Source organism: Stegodyphus dumicola, chromosome X1 (genome assembly GCF_044657685.1).
Source record: "Stegodyphus dumicola isolate Sdum_Otavi_A_Nest chromosome X1, ASM4465768v1".
Lineage (NCBI taxonomy): Eukaryota > Metazoa > Arthropoda > Arachnida > Araneae > Eresidae > Stegodyphus > Stegodyphus dumicola.
The window spans coordinates 8,034,370-8,049,109 of NC_140780.1; positions in this window are offsets into that span (position 1 = coordinate 8,034,370).

Sequence of the window (14,740 nt, forward strand, 5' to 3'; positions counted from 1 at the left end):
TCAAAGGGAAGTGCTGTGTGAGCGGTTTGAATTTCGGTGTAACGGTTCCGGGGATAGTCGCGGCCGTAATGTGTCAAATTCGTGAACTTTGACCCTATGAAAGTCGGGTCCTATTGGGCCTAGAGAGAAACATTTCTTTTGAAATTGATGTACTCTTCGAGGGCAACATTTTGGCTACCTCGGATTTTTAAAATTCGCGAATGGAATTTCTGTAGGGAATTTCCGTTCGATTTATGGGCTACTTTTTAAACGTTTAAACATTCGCCAAAAAAAACCTATGTAAGCTAGGATTACCAAATTTGGAGCGATTGTAGGTATTACTAGGGCGCCCTTTCACACCAAAACGTGCGACATTCTATCGAGCCGTTTCGGAGATATTCGCGAGTTTGTGTTTTAATATTACGGAAATATCCCCTGGACCCCTGCGGTGAGCCGCGATTGTCGAGCATAGGGAGGAAGGCCTAAGCCCTGTTAGGTCACATTTCAAATCGCAAGTGGATCGGACAATTAGGGACCGAGATATAGGGGGTCAAATTTTGGGCCATTTCCGTGACCATTGGGAGGGCCCCGATCGAAATTTCGGTCGCTTGGGCCGGGGTCAAAAATTGAGATACGAGAAAACGCTTGCGGGGGCTTGTTGATGTGTCTCAATGGGAAGTGCTGTGTGAGCGGTTTGAATTTCGGTGCAAAGGTTCCGGGGATAGTCGCGGCCGTAATGCGTCAAATTCGTGAACTTTGACCCTATGAAAGTCGGGTCCTATTGGGCCTAGAGAGAAACATTTTCTTTAAAATATCTACTCTTCGAGGGCAACATTTTGGCTATCTCGGATTTTTAAAATTCCTGAATCGAATTTCTGTAGGGAATTTCCGTTCGATTTATGGGCTATTTTTTAAACGTTTAAAAAGTCGCCAAAAAAAACCTATCGAAGCTAGGATTACCAAATTTGGAGCGATTGTAGGTATTACTAGGGCGCCCTTTCACACCAAAACGTGCGACATTCTATCGAGCCGTTTCGGAGATATTCGCGAGTTTGTGTTTTAATATTACGGAAATATCCCCTGGACCCCTGCGGTGAGCCGCGATTGTCGAGCATAGGGAGGAAGGCCTAAGCCCTGTTAGGTCACGTTTCAAATCGCAAGTGGATCGGACAATTAGGGACCGAGATATCGGGGTCAAATTTTGGTCCATTTCCGTGACCATTGGGAGGGCCCCGATCGAAATTTCGGTCGCTTGCGCCGGGCTCAAAAATTGAGATACGAGAAAACGCTTGCGGGGGCTTGTTGATGTGTCTCAATGGGAAGTGCTGTGTGAGCGGTCTGAAATTCGGTGTAACGGTTCCGGGGATAGTCGCGGCCGTAATGTGTCAAATTCGTGAACTTTGACCCTATGAAAGTCGGGTCCTATTGGGCCTAGAGAGAAACATTTCTTTTGAAATTGATGTACTCTTCGAGGGCAACATTTTGGCTACCTCGGATTTTTAAAATTCGCGAATGGAATTTCTGTAGGGAATTTCCGTTCGATTTATGGGCTACTTTTTAAACGTTTAAACATTCGCCAAAAAAAACCTATGTAAGCTAGGATTACCAAATTTGGGGCGATTGTAGGTATTACTAGGGCGCCCTTTCACACCAAAACTTGCGACATTCTATCGAGCCGTTTCGGAGATATTCGCGAGTTTGTGTTTTAACATTACGGAAAAATCCCCCGGACCCCCTGCGGTGAGCCGCGATTGTCGAGCATAGGGAGGAAGGCCTAAGCCCTGTTAGGTCACGTTTCAAATCGCAAGTAGATCGGACAATTAGGGAACGAGATATCGGGGGTCAAATTTTGGTCCATTTCCGCGACCATTGGGAGGGCCCCGATCGAAATTTCGGTCGCTTGCGCCGGGTTCAAAAATTGAGATAGGAGAAAACGCTTGCGGGGCTTGTTGATGTGTCTCAATGGGAAGTGCTGTGTGAGCGGTCTGAAATTCGGTGTAACGGTTCCGGGGATAGTCGCGGCCGTAATGTGTCAAATTCGTGAACTTTGACCCTATGAAAGTCGGGTCCTATTGGGCCTAGAGAGAAACATTTTTTTAAAAATTGATGTACTCTTCGAGGGCAACATTTTGGCTATCTCGGATTTTTAAAATTCGCGAATGGAATTTCTGTAGGGAATTTCCGTTCGATTTATGGGCTATTTTTTAAACGTTTAAAAAGTCGCGAAAAAAAACCTATGGAAGCTAGGATTACCAAATTTGGAGCGATTGTAGGTATTACTAGGGCGCCCTTTCACACCAAAACGTGCGACATTCTATCGAGCCGTTTCGGAGATATTCGCGAGTTTGTGTTTTAATATTACGGAAATATCCCCTGGACCCCTGCGGTGAGCCGCGATTGTCGAGCATAGGGAGGAAGGCCTAAGCCCTGTTAGGTCACGTTTCAAATCGCAAGTGGATCGGACAATTAGGGACCGAGATATCGGGGTCAAATTTTGGTCCATTTCCGTGACCATTGGGAGGGCCCCGATCGAAATTTCGGTCGCTTGCGCCGGGCTCAAAAATTGAGATACGAGAAAACGCTTGCGGGGGCTTGTTGATGTGTCTCAATGGGAAGTGCTGTGTGAGCGGTCTGAAATTCGGTGTAACTGTTCCAGGGATAGTCGCGGCCGTAATGTGTCAAATTCGTGAACTTTGACCCTATGAAAGTCGGGACCTATTGGGCCTAGAGAGAAACATTTCTTTTGAAATTGATGTACTCTTCGAGGGCAACATTTTGGCTACCTCGGATTTTTAAAATTCGCGAATGGAATTTCTGTAGGGAATTTCCGTTCGATTTATGGGCTACTTTTTAAACGTTTAAACATTCGCCAAAAAAAACCTATGGAAGCTAGGATTACCAAATTTGGAGCGATTGTAGGTATTACTAGGGCGCCCTTTCACACCAAAACGTGCGACATTCTATCGAGCCGTTTCGGAGATATTCGCGAGTTTGTGTTTTAATATTACGGAAATATCCCCTGGACCCCTGCGGTGAGCCGCGATTGTCGAGCATAGGGAGGAAGGCCTAAGCCCTGTTAGGTCACATTTCAAATCGCAAGTGGATCGGACAATTAGGGACCGAGATATAGGGGGTCAAATTTTGGGCCATTTCCGTGACCATTGGGAGGGCCCCGATCGAAATTTCGGTCGCTGGGGCCGGGGTCTAAATTTGAGATACGAGAAAACGCTTGCGGGGGCTTGTTGATGTGTCTCAATGGGAAGTGCTGTGTGAGCGGTTTGAATTTCGGTGCAAAGGTTCCGGGGATAGTCGCGGCCGTAATGCGTCAAATTCGTGAACTTTGACCCTATGAAAGTCGGGTCCTATTGGGCCTAGAGAGAAACATTTTCTTTAAAATTGATCTACTCTTCGAGGGCAACATTTTGGCTATCTCGGATTTTTAAAATTCGTGAATCGAATTTCTGTAGGGAATTTCCGTTCGTTTTTTGGGCTATTTTTAAACGTTTAAAAATTCGCCAAAAAAAACCTATGGAAGCTAGGATTACCAAATTTGGAGCGATTGTAGGTATTACTAGGGCGCCCTTTCACACCAAAACTTGCGACATTCTATCGAGCCGTTTCGGAGATATTCGCGAGTTTGTGTTTTAACATTACGGAAAAATCCCCTGGACCCCCTGCGGTGAGCCGCGATTGTCGAGCATAGGGAGGAAGGCCTAAGGCCTGTTAGGTCACGTTTCAAATCGCAAGTGGATCGGACAATTAGGGACCGAGATATCGGGGGTCAAATTTTGGTCCATTTCCGAGACCATTGGGAGGGCCCCGATCGAAATTTCGGTCGCTTGCGCCGGGGTCAAAAATTGTGATACGTGAAAACGCTTGCGGGGGCTTGTTGATGTGTCTCAATGGGAAGTTCTGTGTGAGCAGTTTGAATTTCGGTGTAACGGTTCCGGGGATAGTCGCGGCCGTAATGTGTCAAATTCGTGAAATTTGACCCTATGAAAGTCGGGTCCTATTGGGCCTAGAGAGAAACATTTTTTTAAAAATTGATGTACTCTTCGAGGGCAACATTTTGGCTATCTCGGATTTTTAAAATTCGCGAATGGAATTTCTGTAGGGAATTTCCGTTCGATTTATGGGCTATTTTTTAAACGTTTAAAAAGTCGCGAAAAAAAACCTATGGAAGCTAGGATTACCAAATTTGGAGCGATTGTAGGTATTACTAGGGCGCCCTTTCACACCAAAACGTGCGACATTCTATCGAGCCGTTTCGGAGATATTCGCGAGTTTGTGTTTTAATATTACGGAAATATCCCCTGGACCCCTGCGGTGAGCCGCGATTGTCGAGCATAGGGAGGAAGGCCTAAGCCCTGTTAGGTCACGTTTCAAATCGCAAGTGGATCGGACAATTAGGGACCGAGATATCGGGGGTCAAATTTTGGTCCATTTCCGAGACCATTGGGAGGGCCCCGATCGAAATTTCGGTCGCTTGCGCCGGGGTCAAAAATTGTGATACGTGAAAACGCTTGCGGGGGCTTGTTGATGTGTCTCAATGGGAAGTTCTGTGTGAGCAGTTTGAATTTCGGTGTAACGGTTCCGGGGATAGTCGCGGCCGTAATGTGTCAAATTCGTGAAATTTGACCCTATGAAAGTCGGGTCCTATTGGGCCTAGAGAGAAACATTTTTTTGAAATTGATGTACTCTTCGAGGGCAACATTTTGGCTATCTCGGATTTTTAAAATTCGTGAAACGAATTTCTGTAGGGAATTTCCGTTCGATTTATGGGCTATTTTTTAAACGTTTAAAAATTCGCCAAAAAAAAACCTATGGAAGCTAGGATTACCAAATTTGGAGCGATTGTAGGTATTACTAGGGCGCCCTTTCACACCAAAACTTGCGACATTCTATCGAGCCGTTTCGGAGATATTCGCGAGTTTGTGTTTTAACATTACGGAAAAATCCCCTGGACCCCCTGCGGTGAGCCGCGATTGTCGAGCATAGGGAGGAAGGCCTAAGGCCTGTTAGGTCACGTTTCAAATCGCAAGTGGATCGGACAATTAGGGACCGAGATATCGGGGGTCAAATTTTGGTCCATTTCCGAGACCATTGGGAGGGCCCCGATCGAAATTTCGGTCGCTTGCGCCGGGGTCAAAAATTGTGATACGTGAAAACGCTTGCGGGGGCTTGTTGATGTGTCTCAATGGGAAGTTCTGTGTGAGCAGTTTGAATTTCGGTGTAACGGTTCCGGGGATAGTCGCGGCCGTAATGTGTCAAATTCGTGAACTTTGACCCTATGAAAGTCGGGTCCTATTGGGCCTAGAGAGAAACATTTTTTTTTAAATTGATCTACTCTTCGAGGGCAACATTTTGGCTATCTCGGATTTTTAAAATTCGTGAATCGAATTTCTGTAGGGAATTTCCGTTCGATTTATGGGCTATTTTTTAAACGTTTAAAAAGTCGCGAAAAAAAACCTATGGAAGCTAGGATTACCAAATTTGGAGCGATTGTAGGTATTACTAGGGCGCCCTTTCACACCAAAACGTGCGACATTCTATCGAGCCGTTTCGGAGATATTCGCGAGTTTGTGTTTTAACATTACGGAAAAATCCCCTGGACCCCCTGCGGTGAGCCGCGATTGTCGAGCATAGGGAGGAAGGCCTAAGCCCTGTTAGGTCACGTTTCAAATCGCAAGTGGATCGGACAATTAGGGACCGAGATATCGGGGTCAAATTTTGGTCCATTTCCGTGACCATTGGGAGGGCCCCGATCGAAATTTCGGTCGCTTGCGCCGGGTTCAAAAATTGAGATACGAGAAAACGCTTGCGGGGGCTTGTTGATGTGTCTCAATGGGAAGAGCTGTGTGAGTGGTCTGAAATTCGGTGTAACGGTTCCGGGGATAGTCGCGGCCGTAATGTGTCAAATTCGTGAACTTTGACCCTATGAAAGTCGGGTCCTATTGGGCCTAGAAAGAAACATTTTTTTTAAAAAATTGATGTACTCTTCGAGGGCAACATTTTGGCTATCTCGGATTTTTAAAATTCGCGAATGGAATTTTTGTAGGGAATTTCCGTTCGATTTATGGGCTATTTTTTAAACGTTTAAAAATTCGCCAAAAAAAACCTATGGAAGCTAGGAGTACAAAATTTGGAGCGATTGTAGGTATTACTAGGTCGCCCTTTCACACCAAAACTTGCGACATTCTATCGAGCCGTTTCGGAGATATTCGCGAGTTTGTGTTTTAATATTACGGAAATATCCCCTGGACCCCTGCGGTGAGCCGCGATTGTCGAGCATAGGGAGGAAGGCCTAAGCCCTGTTAGGTCACATTTCAAATCGCAAGTGGATCGGACAATTAGGGACCGAGATATCGGGGGTCAAATTTTGGTCCATTTCCGAGACCATTGGGAGGGCCCCGATCGAAATTTCGGTCGCTTGCGCCGTGGTCAAAAATTGAGATACGACAAAACGCTTGCGGGGGCTTGTTGATGTGTCTCAATGGGAAGTGCTGTGTGAGCGGTTTGAATTTCGGTGTAACGGTTCCGGGGATAGTCGCGGCCGTAATGTGTCAAATTCGTGAACTTTGACCCTATGAAAGTCGGGTCCTATTGGGCCTAGAGAGAAACATTTTTCTTGAAATTGATGTACTGTTCGAGGGCAACATTTTGGCTATCTCGGAATTTTAAAATTCGTGAAACGAATTTCTGTAGGGAATTTCCGTTCGATTTATGGGCTATTTTTTAAACGTTTAAAAATTCGCCAAAAAAAAACCTATGGAAGCTAGGATTACCAAATTTGGAGCGATTGTAGGTATTACTAGGGCGCCCTTTCACACCAAAACTTGCGACATTCTATCGAGCCGTTTCGGAGATATTCGCGAGTTTGTGTTTTAACATTACGGAAAAATCCCCTGGACCCCCTGCGGTGAGCCGCGATTGTCGAGCATAGGGAGGAAGGCCTAAGGCCTGTTAGGTCACGTTTCAAATCGCAAGTGGATCGGACAATTAGGGACCGAGATATCGGGGGTCAAATTTTGGTCCATTTCCGAGACCATTGGGAGGGCCCCGATCGAAATTTCGGTCGCTTGCGCCGGGCTCAAAAATTGTGATACGTGAAAACGCTTGCGGGGGCTTGTTGATGTGTCTCAATGGGAAGTTCTGTGTGAGCAGTTTGAATTTCGGTGTAACGGTTCCGGGGATAGTCGCGGCCGTAATGTGTCAAATTCGTGAACTTTGACCCTATGAAAGTCGGGTCCTATTGGGCCTAGAAAGAAACATTTTTTTTTGAAATTGATGTACTCTTCGAGGGCAACATTTTGGGTACCTCGGATTTTTAAAATTCGTGAATCGAATTTCTGTAGGGAATTTCCGTTCGATTTATGGGCTATTTTTAAACGTTTAAAAATTCGCCAAAAAAAACCTATGGAAGCTAGGATTACCAAATTTGGAGCGATTGTAGGTATTACTAGGGCGCCCTTTCACACCAAAACGTGCGACATTCTATCGAGCCGTTTCGGAGATATTCGCGAGTTTGTGTTTTAATATTACGGAAATATCCCCTGGACCCCTGCGGTGAGCCGCGATTGTCGAGCATAGGGAGCAAGGCCTAAGCCCTGTTAAGTCACATTTCAAATCGCAAGTGGATCGGACAATTAGGGACCGAGATATAGGGGGTCAAATTTTGGTCCATTTCCGTGACCATTGGGAGGGCCCCGATCGAAATTTCGGTCGCTTACGCCGGGGTCAAAAATTGAGATACGAGAAAACGCTTGCGGGGCTTGTTGATGTGTCTCAATGGGAAGTGCTGTGTGAGCGGTTTGAATTTCGGTGTATCGGTTCCGGGGATAGTCGCGGCCGTAATGTGTCAAATTCGTGAACTTTGACCCTATGAAAGTCGGGTCCTATTGGGCCTAGAGAGAAACATTTTTTTTGAAATTGATGTACTCTTCGAGGGCAACATTTTGGCTATCTCGGATTTTTAAAATTCGTGAATCGAATTTCTGTAGGGAATTTCCGTTCGATTTATGGGCTATTTTTTAAACGTTTAAAAATTCGCCAAAAAAACCTATGGAAGCTAGGATTACCAAATTTGGAGCGATTGTAGGTATTATTAGGGCGCACTTTCACACCAAAACTTGCGACATTCTATCGAGCCGTTTCGGAGATATTCGCGAGTTTGTGTTTTAATATTACGGAAATATCCCCTGGACCCCTGCGGTGAGCCGCGATTGTCGAGCATAGGGAGGAAGGCCTAAGCCCTGTTAGGTCACATTTCAAATCCCAAGTGGATCGGACAATTAGGGACCGAGATATAGGGGGTCAAATTTTGGTCCATTTCCGTGACCATTGGGAGGGCCCCGATCGAAATTTCGGTCGCTTGCGCCGGGGTCAAAAATTGAGATACGACAAAACGCTTGCGGGGGCTTGTTGATGTGTCTCAATGGAAAGTGCTGTGTGAGCGGTTTGAATTTCGGTGTAACGGTTCCGGGGATAGTCGCGGCCGTAATGTGTCAAATTCGTGAACTTTGACCCTATGAAAGTCGGGTCCTATTGGGCCTAGAGAGAAACATTTTTCTTGAAATTGATGTACTCTTCGAGGGCAACATTTTGGCTATCTCGGAATTTTAAAATTCGTGAAACGAATTTCTGTAGGGAATTTCCGTTCGATTTATGGGCTATTTTTTAAACGTTTAAAAATTCGCGAAAAAAAAAAACCTATGGAAGCTAGGATTACCAAATTTGGAGCGATTGTAGGTATTACTAGGGCGCCCTTTCACACCAAAACTTGCGACATTCTATCGAGCCGTTTCGGAGATATTCGCGAGTTTGTGTTTTAACATTACGGAAAAATCCCCTGGACCCCCTGCGGTGAGCTGCGATTGTCGAGCATAGGGAGCAAGGCCTAAGCCCTGTTAGGTCACATTTCAAATCGCAAGTGGATCGCACAATTAGGGACCGAGATATAGGGGGTCAAATTTTGGTCCATTTCCGTGACCATTGGGAGGGCCCCGATCGAAATTTCGGTCGCTTACGCCGGGGTCAAAAATTGAGATACGAGAAAACGCTTGCGGGGCTTGTTGATGTGTCTCAATGGGAAGTGCTGTGTGAGCGGTTTGAATTTCGGTGTAACGGTTCCGGGGATAGTCGCGGCCGTAATGTGTCAAATTCGTGAACTTTGACCCTATGAAAGTCGGGTCCTATTGGGCCTAGAGAGAAACATTTTTTTTGAAATTGATGTACTCTTCGAGGGCAACATTTTGGCTATCTCGGATTTTTAAAATTCGCGAATCGAATTTCTGTAGGGAATTTCCGTTCGATTTATGGGCTATTTTTTAAATGTTTAAAAATTCGCCAAAAAAAACCTATGGAAGCTAGGAGTACCAAATTTGGAGCGATTGTAGGTATTACTAGGGCGCCCTTTCACACCAAAACGTGCGACATTCTATCGAGCCGTTTCGGAGATATTCGCGAGTTTGTGTTTTAACATTACGGAAAAATCCCCTGGTCCCCCTGCGGTGAGCTGCGATTGTCGAGCATAGGGAGGAAGGCCTAAGCCCTGTTAGGTCACGTTTCAAATCGCAAGTGGATCGGACAATTAGGGACCGAGATATCGGGGGTCAAATTTTGGTCCATTTCCGTGACCATTGGGAGGGCCCCGATCGAAATTTCGGTCGCTTGCGCCGGGCTCAAAAATTGAGATACGAGAAAACGCTTGCGGGGGCTTGTTGATGTGTCTCAATGGGAAGTGCTGTGTGAGCGGTCTGAAATTCGGTGTAACGGTTCCGGGGATAGTCGCGGCCGTAATGTGTCAAATTCGTGAACTTTGACGCTATGAAAGTCGGGTCCTATTGGGCCTAGAGAGAAACATTTTTTTTTAAATTGATCTACTCTTCGAGGGCAACATTTTGGCTATCTCGGATTTTTAAAATTCGCGAATGGAATTTTTGTAGGGAATTTCCGTTCGATTTATGGGCTATTTTTTAAACGTTTAAAAATTCGCCAAAAAAAACCTATGGAAGCTAGGAGTACAAAATTTGGAGCGATTGTAGGTATTACTAGGTCGCCCTTTCACACCAAAACTTGCGACATTCTATCGAGCCGTTTCGGAGATATTCGCGAGTTTGTGTTTTAATATTACGGAAATATCCCCTGGACCCCTGCGGTGAGCCGCGATTGTCGAGCATAGGGAGGAAGGCCTAAGCCCTGTTAGGTCACATTTCAAATCCCAAGTGGATCGGACAATTAGGGACCGAGATATAGGGGGTCAAATTTTGGTCCATTTCCGTGACCATTGGGAGGGCCCCGATCGAAATTTCGGTCGCTTGCGCCGGGGTCAAAAATTGAGATACGACAAAACGCTTGCGGGGGCTTGTTGATGTGTCTCAATGGAAAGTGCTGTGTGAGCGGTTTGAATTTCGGTGTAACGGTTCCGGGGATAGTCGCGGCCGTAATGTGTCAAATTCGTGAACTTTGACCCTATGAAAGTCGGGTCCTATTGGGCCTAGAGAGAAACATTTTTCTTGAAATTGATGTACTCTTCGAGGGCAACATTTTGGCTATCTCGGAATTTTAAAATTCGTGAAACGAATTTCTGTAGGGAATTTCCGTTCGATTTATGGGGTATTTTTTAAACGTTTAAAAATTCGCCAAAAAAAAACCTATGGAAGCTAGGATTACCAAATTTGGAGCGATTGTAGGTATTACTAGGGCGCCCTTTCATACCAAAACGTGCGACATTCTATCGAGCCGTTTCGGAGATATTCGCGAGTTTGTGTTTTAACATTACGGAAAAATCCCCTGGACCCCCTGTGGTGAGCCGCGATTGTCGAGCATAGAAAGGAAGGCCTAAGCCCTGTTAGGTCACGTTTCAAATCGCAAGTGGATCGGACAATTAGGGACCGAGATATCGGGGGTCAAATTTTGGTCCATTTCCGAGACCATTGGGAGGGCCCCGATCGAAATTTCGGTCGCTTGCGCCGGGGTCAAAAATTGTGATACGTGAAAACGCTTGCGGGGGCTTGTTGATGTGTCTCAATGGGAAGTTCTGTGTGAGCGGTTTGAATTTCGGTGTAACGGTTCCGGGGATAGTCGCGGCCGTAATGTGTCAAATTCGTGAACTTTGACCCTATGAAAGTCGGGTCCTATTGGGCCTAGAAAGAAACATTTTTTTTAAAAAATTGATGTACTCTTCGAGGGCAACATTTTGGCTATCTCGGATTTTTAAAATTCGCGAATGGAATTTTTGTAGGGAATTTCCGTTCGATTTATGGGCTATTTTTTAAACGTTTAAAAATTCGCCAAAAAAAACCTATGGAAGCTAGGAGTACAAAATTTGGAGCGATTGTAGGTATTACTAGGTCGCCCTTTCACACCAAAACTTGCGACATTCTATCGAGCCGTTTCGGAGATATTCGCGAGTTTGTGTTTTAATATTACGGAAATATCCCCTGGACCCCTGCGGTGAGCTGCGATTGTCGAGCATAGGGAGGAAGGCCTAAGCCCTGTTAGGTCACATTTCAAATCCCAAGTGGATCGGACAATTAGGGACCGAGATATAGGGGGTCAAATTTTGGTCCATTTCCGTGACCATTGGGAGGGCCCCGATCGAAATTTCGGTCGCTTGCGCCGGGGTCAAAAATTGAGATACGACAAAACGCTTGCGGGGGCTTGTTGATGTGTCTCAATGGAAAGTGCTGTGTGAGCGGTTTGAATTTAGGTGTAACGGTTCCGGGGATAGTCGCGGCCGTAATGTGTCAAATTCGTGAACTTTGACCCTATGAAAGTCGGGTCCTATTGGGCCTAGAGAGAAACATTTTTCTTGAAATTGATGTACTCTTCGAGGGCAACATTTTGGCTATCTCGGAATTTTAAAATTCGTGAAACGAATTTCTGTAGGGAATTTCCGTTCGATTTATGGGGTATTTTTTAAACGTTTAAAAATTCGCCAAAAAAAAAACCTATGGAAGCTAGGATTACCAAATTTGGAGCGATTGTAGGTATTACTAGGGCGCCCTTTCATACCAAAACGTGCGACATTCTATCGAGCCGTTTCGGAGATATTCGCGAGTTTGTGTTTTAACATTACGGAAAAATCCCCTGGACCCCCTGTGGTGAGCCGCGATTGTCGAGCATAGAAAGGAAGGCCTAAGCCCTGTTAGGTCACGTTTCAAATCGCAAGTGGATCGGACAATTAGGGACCGAGATATCGGGGGTCAAATTTTGGTCCATTTCCGAGACCATTGGGAGGGCCCCGATCGAAATTTCGGTCGCTTGCGCCGGGGTCAAAAATTGTGATACGTGAAAACGCTTGCGGGGGCTTGTTGATGTGTCTCAATGGGAAGTTCTGTGTGAGCGGTTTGAATTTCGGTGTAACGGTTCCGGGGATAGTCGCGGCCGTAATGTGTCAAATTCGTGAACTTTGACCCTATGAAAGTCGGGTCCTATTGGGCCTAGAAAGAAACATTTTTTTTAAAAAATTGATGTACTCTTCGAGGGCAACATTTTGGCTATCTCGGATTTTTAAAATTCGCGAATGGAATTTTTGTAGGGAATTTCCGTTCGATTTATGGGCTATTTTTTAAACGTTTAAAAATTCGCCAAAAAAAACCTATGGAAGCTAGGAGTACAAAATTTGGAGCGATTGTAGGTATTACTAGGTCGCCCTTTCACACCAAAACTTGCGACATTCTATCGAGCCGTTTCGGAGATATTCGCGAGTTTGTGTTTTAATATTACGGAAATATCCCCTGGACCCCTGCGGTGAGCCGCGATTGTCGAGCATAGGGAGGAAGGCCTAAGCCCTGTTAGGTCACATTTCAAATCCCAAGTGGATCGGACAATTAGGGACCGAGATATAGGGGGTCAAATTTTGGTCCATTTCCGTGACCATTGGGAGGGCCCCGATCGAAATTTCGGTCGCTTGCGCCGGGGTCAAAAATTGAGATACGACAAAACGCTTGCGGGGGCTTGTTGATGTGTCTCAATGGAAAGTGCTGTGTGAGCGGTTTGAATTTCGGTGTAACGGTTCCGGGGATAGTCGCGGCCGTAATGTGTAAAATTCGTGAACTTTGACCCTATGAAAGTCGGGTCCTATTGGGCCTAGAGAGAAACATTTTTCTTGAAATTGATGTACTCTTCGAGGGCAACATTTTGGCTATCTCGGAATTTTAAAATTCGTGAAACGAATTTCTGTAGGGAATTTCCGTTCGATTTATGGGGTATTTTTTAAACGTTTAAAAATTCGCCAAAAAAAAACCTATGGAAGCTAGGATTACCAAATTTGGAGCGATTGTAGGTATTACTAGGGCGCCCTTTCACACCAAAACTTGCGACATTCTATCGAGCCGTTTCGGAGATATTCGCGAGTTTGTGTTTTAACATTACGGAAAAATCCCCTGGACCCCCTGCGGTGAGCCGCGATTGTCGAGCATAGGGAGGAAGGCCTAAGGCCTGTTAGGTCACATTTCAAATCGCAAGTGGATCGGACAATTAGGGACCGAGATAACGGGGGTCAAATTTTGGTCCATTTCCGAGACCATTGGGAGGGCCCCGATCGAAATTTCGGTCGCTTGCGCCGGGGTCAAAAATTGTGATACGTGAAAACGCTTGCGGGGGCTTGTCGATGTGTCTCAATGGGAAGTTCTGTGTGAGCGGTTTGAATTTCGGTGTAACGGTTCCGGGGATAGTCGCGGCCGTAATGTGTCAAATTCGTGAACTTTGACCCTATGAAAGTCGGGTCCTATTGGGCCTAGAAAGAAACATTTTTTTTTGAAATTGATGTACTCTTCGAGGGCAACATTTTGGCTACCTCGGATTTTTAAAATTCGTGAATCGAATTTCTGTAGGGAATTTCCGTTCGATTTATGGGCTATTTTTAAACGTTTAAAAATTCGCGAAAAAAAACCTATGGAAGCTAGGATTACCAAATTTGGAGCGATTGTAGGTATTACTAGGGCGCCCTTTCACACCAAAATGTGCGACATTCTATCGAGCCGTTTCGGAGATATTCGCGAGTGTGTGTTTTAATATTACGGAAATATCCCCTGGACCCCTGCAGTGAGCCGCGATTGTCGAGCATAGGGAGCAAGGCCTAAGCCCTGTTAGGTCACATTTCAAATCGCAAGTGGATCGGACAATTAGGGACCGAGATATAGGGGGTCAAATTTTGGTCCATTTCCGTGACCATTGGGAGGGCCCCGATCGAAATTTCGGTCGCTTGAGGCGGGGTCAAAAATTGAGATACGACAAAACGCTTGCGGGGGCTTGTTGATGTGTCTCAATGGGAAGTGCTGTGTGAGCGGTTTGAATTTCGGTGTAACGGTTCCGGGGATAGTAGCGGCCGTAATGTGTCAAATTCGTGAACTTTGACCCTATGAAAGTCGGGTCCTATTGGGCCTAGAGAGAAACATTTTTTTTGAAATTGATGTACTCTTCGAGGGCAACATTTTGGCTATCTCGGATTTTTAAAATTCGTGAATCGAATTTCTGTAGGGAATTTCCGTTCGATTTATGGGCTATTTTTTAAACGTTTAAAAATTCGCGAAAAAAAACCTATGGAAGCTAGGATTACCAAATTTGGAGCGATTGTAGGTATTACTAGGGCGCACTTTCACACCAAAACTTGCGACATTCTATCGAGCCGTTTCGGAGATATTCGCGAGTTTGTGTTTTAACATTACGGAAAAATCCCCTGGACCCCCTGCGGTGAGCCGCGATTGTCGAGCATAGGGAGGAAGGCCTAAGCCCTGTTAGGTCACGTTTCAAATCG